The 14,513-nt window shown below is 33.7% G+C and overlaps 1 pseudogene; it reads right to left on the reverse strand.

Moving 5' to 3' along the window:
- Positions 1-7,266: 7,266 nt before the first annotated feature.
- On the reverse strand, positions 7,267-11,257 carry LOC113359295 (annotated as a pseudogene).
- Between the last annotated feature and the right edge of the window lie 3,256 nt (positions 11,258-14,513).

Consider the following 14,513-nt stretch of genomic DNA (forward strand, 5'->3'; position numbering starts at 1 on the left):
ATTACTAATACCACTAATCCCCAGTTGGATAACACATCCTTTGACATTATTCAAAAATTAATTAAGGATGAAGATAATCAAAGACTAATGGAAATACCAGATAAAGAGAAGATTTATGAAATCCTCAAAAGTATGTCCAGCTGGAGTGCTCCGGGCCCTGACGGTTTTCCAGTGGGCTTTTATGTTTCCCAATGGGATGTAGTGGGTGATGACATTACTTCTATGGTACAAACTTTCTTCAGAACCAAAAAATTACCACCTCAGTTAAACCACACTGTAACTTGTCTCATCCCAAAAACCAATCAGTCGTCGACACCTAGTGATTTCATACCCATTGGGCTTTGCAACTGTTCTTATAAAATAATTTCCAAACTAATTATTGTCAGAATGAAATCCCTTATGAATATAATATCTCACCTTCTTAAGTGGCTTATGTTCCAAAAAGGCTAATAAATGATAATATCATTTTATCTCATGAACTAATCCATTCGATAAAGAAATCAAAAAAGAAAACTCCACTGGTTGCACTTAAGCTAGACATGTTGAAATCTAGAATGGGATTTCATAGATAAAATGTTATCCTCACTTGAGTTTCTGTGAAGACTGGAGGGCCATTATTCATGAATGCACTTCGACAACTTCGATTTCTATCAGACTGAATGGCAACACTTGTCCTCCATATCACCCATCTAGAGGCTTAAGACATGGAGATCCATTATATCCCTATCTTTTTATTATGTCTATGGAGTATCTTTCCAAAGCTTTAGAACATGCGCAATTGAATAAGGAAAAACAAGGAATTAGTACTTCTCATAAGTCAGTTCCAATAAACCATCTTTTATTTGCGGATGACTGGCTACTGTTCTTTCAAGCAACATAGCAAGGTCTTCAACACATTTCTCATCTCCTACAACATTTCGGTAACATTTCTGGTCAGCTTATTAATTATTCTAAATCTTCGGCTTTCATATGTGGAGATGTTTCTCAAGAGGTTAAACTATCTATTACTTGAAGGCTAGGAGTTAGAAGATTATGCTCATCAAATACCTTGGTCTACCAATTTTATTAGGGAAGTCTAAAACCTCCTCCTCTATGACTATAAAAGAGTCTTATGTTAACAGATTCCAAGGATGGAATTCGTCAACTATGAACCAAGCAGCTAGAACAACAATGGTGAAGTCAGTCTTAAATGTCATTCCTTCTCATCACATGAGCAATTTTCAAATACCAAAAAAGACTTTAAAAGAGCTTGATTCTCTTCAAAGAAATTTTTGGTGGGGACATAAAAACAATAAGGGAATTAACTTCATTGCTTGGGACTCTTTATGTGTTTCTAAAGAAAATGGAGGCCTTGCATTTAGGAATTTACAACAATTCAACTTGGCTCTGTTAACAAAATTGGCATGGAGGCTCTGCACAGAAACTGATTCAACGTGGGTTAAAAACATGAAGCTTAAGTATTCACCTTACTGTGAATTCTTATATCTTCAACAGTCTAATCAAAACTCTTCCTGGATTTGGAAAGGAATAGAAAAATGATTGAATATTGTTAGGAAGTTTTATAGATGGGATATCAGATGTGACACTAAAGCTCTCAGTTGGTTGACAAGTGGATAATAGGATTAAATCACCCTCCGAGTCCTAGAGATGATTTCAGAAAATCAGTCCAGCTGGTGTATGTTTCAGATCTTATGCTATACAATCCGAAAAGATGGAATGAGGAGTTGATTAAAAAAATATTCCCAAACCAAACAGCTCAGTTAATTCTTAGTATGTACTTACCTCAGCAAGGACAAGATAGAATGATTTGGGAGCCAAATCGAACTGGAGAATTCTCAGTTAAATCGGCTTATAAAGTCATGTATGGTGATTCCAATAGACAATCATGAAATCAGAACTCAATCTCAAATAACATCTGGAAGAATCTGTGGAAATCCAAAGCCCTGCATAAGATTAAATTATTGCTTTGGAAATGTCTAAAAAACATTGTTCCAACAATGGAAAAGATAAGTCTTTACAAGAATAACATATGCACACTATGCCCTTTATGTGAATCACATGAGGAAACTCTGCAGCATCTACTCATTGAATGTGATTATGTGAATTCAATATGGATAGGAATGAATGTTAATGTGCATAGTCTACATAGACAACAAATCACTGTTTCTAGATGGATAGCCAGCTGGTTCTCTGACTCTTCTGTAGTTGATGAAAATATGAGATGGAAAACTATTTTAATGTGCACTGCTTGGCAGATATGGAAGAATAGATGTATTACAATGTTTCATAATAATAAAATTAGCTCTTGGTTCGCCTGTCATGAGATTAGAAACCTTGTTGGGCTTTGTCTAAAAGAAGGAACTCAGCATCTTAAGAGTCATAAGAACATGAGACCACATCAGTGGACTTCACCACCAACTAGTCACTTGAAATAAACATAAATGCTTCTTTTAATCATGACACAAAGGAGATGGGAATAGGGCTAATTATTCGTGACTCTGCAGGTTCATCCAGGGGGATCAGAGGCAGGTACCACTATGGAGGAGTAGATCCAGAGCAGTCAGAATGTTTGGCCATGAAACATGCAATCCTGTGGGCCAAAGAACTCAATTTTAATCTCAACAACTTTTTTTTGAAGCGGACTGTATAAATGTTACTAGTTCTATCAGCAATGCTAGCTCTATAGTTCACTGGGTGAACCAGAGTTATGTAGATGAAATAAAGCAGTTGTTGTCAGGTTTTCCTTCCTTTAGTATTAGTCATGTAAAAAGAACGGCGAATAATATGCCTCATGTAATAGCCAACAAAGCTAGAACTACGAAATCTTCCTTTGATTTTGTTACTAATATTCCCGAAGATATAACTATCTTGTTGTAAGAGAAGAAAGGAAGGTAACTAAGAAATCATGTAATATGTTGGTTTAATATAATGGCTTTTTGCATAAAAAAAAGTGCACATATTATAAGCTGTAATCAAACCACTTGATCAATAATACTATCTTTTGAATCAAAAGAAAAAAAAAAATAGTAACACTCACATAAACACTATCTTTTCCCATGGTCACTATTTTGAGTGACACTTGATCATCGACTTCTATAATTCAGTCCAAATCCAATAGTTAACTGGTGTTCAAAAATTTGAAGCTTTTTTATCTATTTACGCCATGAATGAACTAACGTATTTAACTTTCAAAAATTAAGATAAAATGGATAATTCGTATTCCAGAAAGAGAGATTAAGATTAATTAAATAGAGTATATAATATTGAGCTTAACGAAAGAAAAAAGAGAACGCGCGATCGGGGATATTGAAACTAATTGGGGATATAAATTACTTTCCCAACCAATAGTGTTTGCTAAGGGGTGTCTTTTAGGGACAAAAATACTAAAATACCCTTCCCTCAAAATAAAAATCAAAAAACAAAATCATGTCCCCCATTTCCATCTTTACTTCTTATTAATGTCTTTTAGGGTTAGAGCTTTGAAACCCAAATATTCCTCATTCCCTTTCAAATTCTAAATTCTCCCCACTCCCTTTTAAATTCTCTTCTCCTTCTCTGCCGATTCCTCACTTTGGAAACGATTTTTTTTTTTACATTCAGAAGTGATGAAGATCATGCCGGTAGTGATGAAGACCATGCCGGAAATTATGAAGACCATGTCGGAAATATTTTTTTTTACATCGCCGGAAGTGATGAAGATCATGCCGGAATTGATGAAGCACATGCCGGAAAATGGTGCCGGCATGCTTGGTAACTAACATTCAATGCCGTAACTAAATACCGACATGCTCGATAGAAATCTACCAATGTCGGTAGTCAAATGAAAAAAATTTAAGTTTCTTGGATACGTTACATCATGTGCCGACAGAGAAATTTAAACAACATACTATGCCGGTAGCAATATCGGCATGCTCGAGAATTAATTAACTGTGCCAGAAGACTGGTTAAAACCAGGAAAAAATTTCAAAACGGAATAGGTTTTGAATTTCAAAACCAGAAAAAGGGGCTACCCCCCCTCGAACCTCCTGGATAGCGTTCTGAAAAAACAATTTTTGTACCGGCGTAGTTTTTTGGTATGAATACCTGCCGGTATGGCTGCTTCCGGCATTGTACTCATACCACATCCATGCCGGCACCGAGCTTTTTCAGCTGCAAAGATGGTGGATTCAAATAAAAAAAATCAAATTTTCAACCTCTTAGCAGCAATCTCTCTTCACAATCATCCTCCATTTTCACCAAAAAAAGTTCCCTCTCAAATACTTTTTCCCTCTTTCTACTCTCACCTCACTCACCCAAATACAAATAAAAATACACACTAATCATTTAACAAATACTTAAGATTTTTTCTAATTATAATTAATCACTAAACCTGATTAGTGAGGGGTAGATTAGGTATTAGGTAAAATACTTAGATAAGGAGTGATCCTGATTTGATATTTGGATCCTATTTTTTCCCTTTTCCTCTATCCCCCAATTAGTTTCAATATTCCCCAATCGCGCGTTTAAAAAACCCAATTTAATGCGTAAAACGAGTTACCTTATTTTGGCAACAAACTTTGTTTTTTTTGGTAGAAATCACATTTCAATTCTTTCAAACCAAAATGATGATTACATGATTGCTTACAAGATTATCAAAAACACCAAAATACAAGATAATCAAAACCCAAATACAAATAACGACACTAATTGCAAGCACATCGCGAAGAGAAGAGCCATGAACCGCAAAGACATCCAATTTTTGTAGATGTAGTAGTGATGAATGATGGTGTGAACCGGAATCAACTCCGACCATTTAAAATGATTATCTTCTTCAATAAGAGATGCTCCAAATAAAATGGAGTATTTTGTCCAAAATCTTGTAGATCCAATCAAATCCGTGTGCCCTAAATCCCTCTTGTTAAAGATGAATCCAAAGTGACGCCGAGCAGAATCGTTGATGTTCTTGATAAATCGAGAATAGCAAGCCAATGAACACCATGTAGATTTGAAAGAATCGCTATTAAAGCGAAGAGAAAATCGTCCATAAGATAAAGAAAAGATCGCCCAAACAGCGAAGAAATGTGTTCATAGACACCAAAAACAAAAATAAAAACTAAAAACATAAATTGAATTATTCTTATTCGTAAAAAAAAACAACTAAAAGTCCTTGCTCAGATCTAGCCCAAAAGGATTAAATCTGAGCAAGAAGAAGGAGGAAGTTCTAAAGGTTTTTTCTTTTTTCTTTTTTTTTTAAGGAGAGAGGGAGGAGAGAAGTTCTAAAGGTTTTGATTAATTTTGGCAACAAACTGAAAGGTTCACTTTTGTTGTTCCACTAGAAAAAAAATCATTTGTGTTAATCATCGATTGATTATATATGGTGGAAATAATACAGATATGCGTGGATCCATACACGGTCCCACGTAAATAATTATGGGCATTTTATTTTTTATTGTGTTTGTTGCGCTAAAACTTGCGGAAACGATTTGCACATCTACACAATAATATTCTAAAAATTGCAATGAATATAAATCCTCAAAAACAAAATTTTAAGGAGGTTGAAACCTCGGGAGGAATAAGTGGTTTTGTATATATATCTTATCGCAAGGGACAAAAAATATAAAACTCAAACACAGAAGAAGAATTTTTAGTGTATATTCTAAGTTCTTCATGGGTCATTTATACACACACAGGTAGAGCACATTACTTGTCCTACAAAAATAAGGTTTCTTTAGTTTAGCTGTTAAGTTGACTGTAGGAGTAAGCATGTTAGATTTAATCCTAAATCTCACTCAATACATAGTGATTATATAGGTATTCCAAGCAGTTATTTTTACAACTATTATGAAATATCGATCAGATTTCTTGACTATTTTAATGTTTTTACGGAAGTGTAAACTTCTGTTATACTAGCTCACAAAAAGAGGAAAGGAAAAAAAAATTCAAACGTTAAACTTCTACCTATCTGCCACCAAAAACCATTCTCCTTTCTTCCACCACCACCACCATTCTAAGACATAGAAATGAAGATAAACGATATATTAAACTGAGGAACATACAAACAAGACTGAAACCGAAGATCATCATATTGAAGATCGAGGGAACACTAAAATAATGAAGATGTCAAGTAATATCGATGAACATGATGATATGAAAGAGAAGGAAGATGAGATTGAAGATTAGGTTCATTTTATTTTACTTTTGGGAAAAATAAATTTGATTCGGAAACTATTATTGGAGATTCACCCAGGTTAATAGAGCTTGACTCTAAAATTGTGAATATGTTTTATTTGCTCTAAAAATTTAGAAAAATTCAGTTAAACTGGTATAACAATAATTAGTCTTCATTATTGTTTTTACAAGTCTCTTGATTTCACATGCATGTAACATGTCTCATGACACATCTTTAAAGAAGTTCCATAACAATGTTAACCAGTGGATATCTTGAAGAATGATGTCCAACTCTTTCAGGTAATTGTAAGTTATTTGAGTTTTGCATTTTTTTTAATATTCTTTTTTAGTTATTTTGAGTTCTTCCAACTTATATAAACTTTTATCTTGTAGAACATAAGAGGAAAAGTCACACCATAAATAAGAGATTAATAATAAACATGAGAGAGAGAGGCTCACTAAGCATCATGAATCAGGTAATTGGTTTACAGGTTGTCCTGGAAGACTTCTTGCTCCTTTCTAGCTCCTCAAGGAGAGTTTAGAGAAGAAATATATTTTTTCAATTACTTTGAAGATCCTCATACATATATTATTTCAGTAATAACCAAAAGTTCGTCTTGGGAACCTTCCCAAATAGGTGTCGCCGCAAACATGTATAAACGCGTGTTATACACCACCACATAAGGTACTCATCCATTGGTTCATGTTGGATGAGTAACATTTTTCTTCTTTACGGTACTCCATGCTGCACCTTGGAAATTGTAGACTCCCAAAACTCCTGTGTGCTTGTTTACATTCTATATCTTCAAGAAACCGAAATTCAAGAAGAAAAAAAAAGGTTAGAAATCACGCAATTTTTTTAAAAGAAATATACGATACAATCATTTTTTGTCAAATTGCTTATACTTAATACCATCCCTAGTTGGGTCTACAAATAGACAATCTTTAGCAGGTCCTCCAGGGAGCTTGGAATGAAGGAAAAAACCATCAGGTATGACTATCTTCTTCAGAATTTCAAAATTATGAACATCGTTGTTCAGAAAAATGACGTGAAATTTTTTGTTTGGGTTAAATCATCAAGTAAACTTTAGTCTAGATACAATAAGTGGTTGGCAATATTTACCTGACATAAACTGGTTCATCGCTAATGGCTTTGGCTGATGCATGGTACTCTTCCGTTGGATGAAAAGAGTGAAACATGTCCAGTCAAGCTGCACAAATTCTCCAAGGAAGACACTATTGCATGCTACTGATGTTATGTGAATGGTGTGTGATACTGGATCCCTTAGATAGAAACCATCAGATGCTCGGACTATAGCAGATTTTTTTGAACTGTTTCAAGAAACATAATAAGATTCTCAATACCGGAAGCATACCAAAAACTTAACGTGTAGTCACAATTTTAAGTGTTCAAGAAAAAACAAACTTTGTTAAACATAAGGAAAGAAAAAATATACCGGTAGAGCGCATCCGTATTGTAACTCATGCAACCAATAATGCCATTATCAGCTCAAGTCTTCCTCCTAAACTAGCACCTAAATTCTCTAAAATGCACTGCACATCAACTTTCACTCCATCAATTCTAGCTGAAGCCAAATACTCATGCAATTCATTGTAGAATTTTTACAAACTCTTTGGATTAACTAATCCTAATCCTTGCACTTCCAATATATCTTTCTTCCATCCTGGTTCATTCAATAGATCACCCTCCGACACCGCATGAAACGTCATAATCGAGCCATATTCTTCCATAACTTCAACTCATGGCCTCACCCCACCCCACCAGTTATCGCATGCCAAAAGTACACGTATTTTAAACCGTATTTTTCTTTCGAAGCGTTCACTATACTTTTAATCCCAATTGTTGGATCTTCTTAATTTTGGAATTTCTTATTTTCCTTGATACCTACAAAAATAATGTATGGACAGTTAAATAACAACACTTTCACACTAATCCAATATGACAATGCGACATAAAAAATTTACTCGAGCATTTTTGAACTACCGAATTATTCACCTATTAATCTGTATACATGTAACATGTCTCATGACCGAGATTTGAAGAAGTGCCTTAAATATGCTAATCAGTGGATATCTTGAAGAACGATGCTCCTCCAACTTTTTTCAGGTAATTTTAAGTTATTTGAGTTTTGGATTATTTTTTTTTTTAAATTATTTTGAGTTCTTCTAACCTATATAAGTTTTCTTCTTGTAGAACATAAGAGGACAAGTCACACCATAATTTAGAGTTTGATAAAAAAATATGAGAAACAGGCTCACTAAGCATTATGAATCGTGCAATTGGTTTATATATGGGTGGTCTCGGAAGACTACTTTGCTCGTTCCTGGCTCCTCAAGGAGTTCAGAGAAGAGATATATTTTTCCAATTACTTTGAAGATCCTCATACATATATTATTTCAGCAATAACCAAAATTTCATCTTGGGATCCTTCCACAATAGGCGTCTCCCTAAACATAGACGCGTGCTATACACCACCACCTAAAGTTAAAGGCGAAGAGAAAGTATGCATTAAAACTAACATAATTGTGAAAATCTGTGTTAAAAAAACATTCATTATCAAATGCGATTGTTTTCTTTAAAATTTTCATAAAAGTGATGTAAAAATGTGAAGAAGTGGGAACATAAAAATGTGAAAGTGACTCAAATCCATACCCAAAAACATATCCTTTCAGTAATTAGATTTTTCTTAACATTTTTTATACGTCTTATAAGCCTTTGAAGCTATTGATGACAAACTTCACTGACTTCCCTAATACCATTGAAAAAAAACCAATAACTTGTTGATTATCAGACCTAATCTCAAGCTTTGAATATGTTTCCGAATTTGTATATTTAAATAGCTTGGAGCATGCATATGACTCCATAAAATAGCTAGAATCTCCTCCTCAAAGGTCTATTACACAACAATAACCATTTAAAAGGTCTTCACAAGCAACATTCCTAACTACATGGAACCTGCCAAAAAATGCTTTATTTTTGGAACCAAAAGCTTTTAGGTTTCATGTACATTGATCAAGAAGTTTAGGAAGTTCCCAATTAGCTTTCAGATATGTTTTTTCATTGTGCACGTAAGTGGCAGGGTCATCTAGCCAATACTTTATATACATGCAACTCTTGTACACATTACAAATTTGATGGAAAATAGTACTTGGAATACTCATAACCTGTAAAGAATTGATAATTCCTCGTTAACACTAAACTAATAATATGTCCATCATATCCTTCACTTTAATCTCTTAATTATTTTCTTATAAGAACACCAATTTAAGATACAAATGACGATGAACATAACCTAGTAATAATTCACGACATGGTCATTTGGTAAAACATCTTGCATTGACTTTCATTTAAAGTCTTCTTTGGGATCAAGAAGCCTCTAGACTAACCACTGATATAAGCTAGATTTATCATTTATCATGAACTAATAATATAGTTATCTTTAGTAGATCAAACTTGATTATTCTATAGTCATTTTCTTATGAAATATAAGCTCACTCAAGTTTGTTTGAAGATTTGACTATCGTTGATCTAAGTGATTCTAGATATGTGGGATAATATTATTGATCAATCAACGTTAACAAACTAAATTATGTGTGTTTGGTCGTTTGCAGGGATTATTTTGAAGACTATAATTGAAGATTAGAGACTTGAAGACTTTTCTTATTGTTTCTCGCTTATTATGAACTAATAACATAGTTATCTTTAGCAGATCAAACTTGATTATTTTATAGTCCTTCTATTATGATACATTAGGTCACTCAAGTTTGTTTGAGGATTTGAATATCGTTGATCTAAGTGATTCTATATGTGTGGGATAATATTGTTGATTAATTAACGTTATCAAATTAAGTTATGTGCGTCTGGTCGTTTGCAGGAGTTATTTTGAAGTCTATAATTGAAGATTAGAGACTTGGAGACTTTTCATTTTGGTTCTGATCTTTGTATTATTTCTTGCGAACTTGATTCTATGAGATCCACAAGCAATTTATATTGACAGACATAAGACCTGTAGAAGACTGAACAAAATTTCTAGTTGCATTAATTTTCTTGGGTAGATCTTGTTCATCAAGATTGGTTATTTCGATAATCATCGTCTTGGTTTGATATTTAGGCCAAAGAGTGTATTCACATATATAAACGGAAAATCCTCACTCTGTTTTATCACTGATTTAATGATTGATTTGGGTGATCAATATGTGAATTGGTTACTGGAAAATACTTAGTCTTTTGCTGTTTCGGGTTACAATCCAAAGGAGTTGAGAGAAAAAGTCTTCACAGCGATGAAGCAACTCAAGATAGTGGAGTATGTCTTGGATTCACATGTGCATGTCATATTGGTTATAAATGCAGGAATACTGATGTAACTGAGTAATGAAAGAGTGTTTACTTGGTATCAACTATACGAAGTTGTGATAGTCAATTTGTATACCGACTTAATTATCAGAGTATTCAAAACTGCAGTAGGTCTCGGGGTTTTTCTGTCAGATAGCTTTCCACGTTAAGAGAATCTTGTGTGTTTGTATTATTTTATTTACTTGTATTATATTATATAGATTTATAATTAAATTATGGGATATTTTGATTTTGGGTCACAAAAAAGTGATCAGAGTTGCGTTTGGGTCACGAATAACTTTTAATTAGAGTTTGGGACACATGACCGTTATTGACCGCGTTTACAGTTAAAAAATTCTGTAAATAAGAAAATGACTGACTAAAACCTAGGGATTTATTTATTTACTAACTCTACCCTTTTATATTATGTTAAATGCAACATCATCATCTCCTTTTGTATTCCACGAATCTCCTTCTCCATTAGAAAGTAACCAAAGACAACAGAGAGAGAAATTCGTTTGAGTTGAGTTATTAGTTTGAGTTAATGTTCCGGGAAGATAGGAAGAGTTTTGGTTTTGAAATAGTAAGCACATGAAATCCAATCGAAGAGTTTTGGTGTATCAAATTCGAAGAATTCATTAGGAAGACTAACTTATGATTCATGGAAAACAGTAAGCACATGAAACCCACCTGAGCTTCATAATGTCTAGCCATTACACGAGCTTTAACCTCTAATTCATACTTCCTCATTCTCATTTTCATAATCTTCTCCTTCGTGAGCATCTTCAAGGCCACTATATAAATTATAAACACATAACGGAGAAGACGAAGCTAAGGTACATATGAATTTGGTTTTGAAACATGAAAATTCATAATTGAATTTAGGGTTCATCAAATTTGGGGAATTTTATGTCAAAACTGGATGTTTGATAAGTAAAGAAAATGATAGAGAGAACAAATGTATTTCATTACAAATAGTGTTCTTATGTTATATTATTCTCTCTCAAACTCGGTTTTCATCGCTCTGCACCAAAGTGAATACCAACATGGTGTTGTTGATGTTCATTTTGGAGACAAAAGATGGTAGTTATTGGAGTGCATAGGGCATGCGAATGGTAAAAAATGTTTGATTGTACTCGAATTTGAATTTGGTGCAGGGAACGAGGTACAATGGGTTTAGATAATCAATAGCATGCTCATCTCTGGATCATCAATTTTTCGCACACAAGGTGCTTGTGGAAAGGCCTAAATGAAATTTCGCTCCACCACCTGCCCGTTAGATGCTATTTATTGATTAATTCAGACCGTTAGATACAGACGGTCACTAACGGCGTTAACTAAATACAAATAAATTAAAAAAATTATTATTTTCCTAACTGTCAAGACGGTCAATGCCGGTTCCTGACCCAAACTCTAATTAAAATTTATTCGTGACCTAAACACAACTCTGGTCGCTTTTTTGTGAACCAAAGTCAAAATATCTCTTAAATTATTAACTACACTTGTATATTAATCATCTTGGTATGGATCCCATAATTAGCTAGATTCGAACTTTGAATATTATCAAAAACACCTTGTTGAAATAGTGTTTTGGTCGTGATTTTTTCGATAAGATTATAAAAGGTGTGTCTCAATAGGTTGATCTCGAAAAGATAATGGTATACTTGGTACCCTCGTCATCTCAATAACGATTACCAAAAATATCTCGATTAGATTTATAGAAAAACATTATTTTCCTGATTTCCCCTCATTAATTCCTTCTTTGTCATATTGATCTCTTCTTTTTTATTTTGATGAACATTACTCTATTGTTGTTTATTGTAAAACTTATGGGCTGCAGATATTTATTTTTTCTTCCTTGTATTTAGCCAATTTGTAATCATATATATAAATTGTATTTCTAAAGGATGTCTTACATGGGATGCTATGATGAAAACACATATTTATCAGGAGAAGATCTTAATATGGAGTCTTCATGGGCCTTGATTATCTCTAACAACTAAGGTGACCTTGTTTTAGAATGAACTGTAAAGTGATTATAGATGCTAGTCTAAGCCCACACCTCAATAACTTGTGTTCTGGTCCATATGAATCAGTCTAGAAGGGTTTTTGGACGCACACTAAGAAGTAATATTCTGACTTAATTAATTCGAATACTCAAAACTTAGATTGTGAAACAATTATTTTTTACTTTCAACTTTTAAAACCTACTTTTGTATTTAGTTTCCAAGGTAGTTAAACTGAGTGTAGTGGTGGTTCTACCGATGGATTCAACTTCAAAAAAAGATGGTGTATTCATCTGCTTCAAGTTCTGGTTCAAGGGAAAGCTTGAATCAATGCTTGAACCACGGAATAAGCACAAAGTGATTTAACACTTGAGATTTTCATATTTTTTTCGTTAAACCACTTAACGCAAAATAATAATAATTGGTCATTAACTTTCAGCGCTTAGAGATCAATGACTGGGATTCGTTTCACATACAAATTGAATTTCTTCAAACCACTAGAGATAGCCTAATAAGAAGACTTAAATCGGTAAGTTGAACTGGAACACAAATAGACCCATCCGAAGCACACGTCTCAACAACTCGTGTTCAAGAAAGCCAGTATGACAAGTTTTTTTTTTTTTTTTCATATCAACCCTCTGATAGTGTAACTTGAAATATAAAAACTTGTTCTGACAGAAGAAAAGCAATTGTTAGAGCACTTCTCAGTTAAACCCACAAGTTTTGCTATCTCAAGATTGTTGTCAATATTAGTTGATCAAAACTATATCTTGAATTTTAATATACTAAATCAAGTCTCGGAGTAGGTACAAAAGTCGGTAGTTGAATATCAGACATCACCCTAGAAGACTTAAGATCAACGTATATATTTGGAAAACTTTATCAAAAAGGTATGCGAAGACTGAACCATTCTATTTACTCACTTGCATCACCATTCTATCTATCAGAGACTATGTTGTGTGGCTTCTAGTAGATTTATTGCAAAGAAGAAATTTCGAGTCAAGCTTATCTTGTTAAGTATATTGAAATATGATTCAAGCATTGGATGTTCAAAGGTATTTAACAATATTAGTTCGAAACAATTTAATGTTCAGGAATTAATTTTGCGGATCAATTAAAAATTACCAAAGCAATGATTTTATCATCTGGGAATATTTCAAATATCAAAAGAGAGAAATTCAGGACTTCTGATATTTCGGCTCAGGGTAGGTTGGAAAACCATCTCCAAACCATAGATATATGAGTTTCTTAAATATAAGTAAGGTTGGAGAACCAGTTCGCAAACCGCAAGTTCAGAACTGGATAGTTCACGAACCGTGTTGATCTGAATTTTCAATATTGGTGAAAAGGCTAATAATTGGTGAACCCAGTTTACGAACTATGTCCATCTGAGTTCTCGAGCCGAGTGGGGTTAGAAAAACCAGTTCACGAACTGTTACACCCTGACCCGTGAACCCAGTAAAAACTTTAGCAGATGCTCAAAGACTTATTTTTTAAATACTTTAGCATTTCTATGACTCTCATAAACGCCTATAAGACATCATTAATCACTAAAACACTTGTTTATGTGGATCATGGTTAAATTCTTAAGTGTTTAAATGAACATCATATTGCTTATAGTTCATAACGCTTATCTGCCAAAGAACGTGTTAGAGCATTGCTCGGTTGAACCCACCAAACATTGGTATGTCAAGGTTGGTTGTCATATTTTAATATCAAGCTCATAAGTCGTTTGATTAGATTACTAGAATCAACTTCATTAGGTTAGACCAGGAAATCTAGAAATATTGAAAGAAACAAGTATTACTACGAAGACCTGAAAATTTCGAAGACGTGTCGACATCAACGATGACATCATTCTTCCACTTGAAGTTAGTAATACATGACTTGACTTGTTTTCATTTCTATATCGTAAGCTTTCAAGTGGTTTCTGATTGAAAGCATAACATGCGAAGTTATATACATGAAACTATAGTATAAGAGACTTGATCATCATATTGTGATCA

The sequence above is a fragment of the Papaver somniferum genome, chromosome 3, assembly GCF_003573695.1.
Source record: "Papaver somniferum cultivar HN1 chromosome 3, ASM357369v1, whole genome shotgun sequence".
NCBI classification, from domain to species: domain Eukaryota; kingdom Viridiplantae; phylum Streptophyta; class Magnoliopsida; order Ranunculales; family Papaveraceae; genus Papaver; species Papaver somniferum.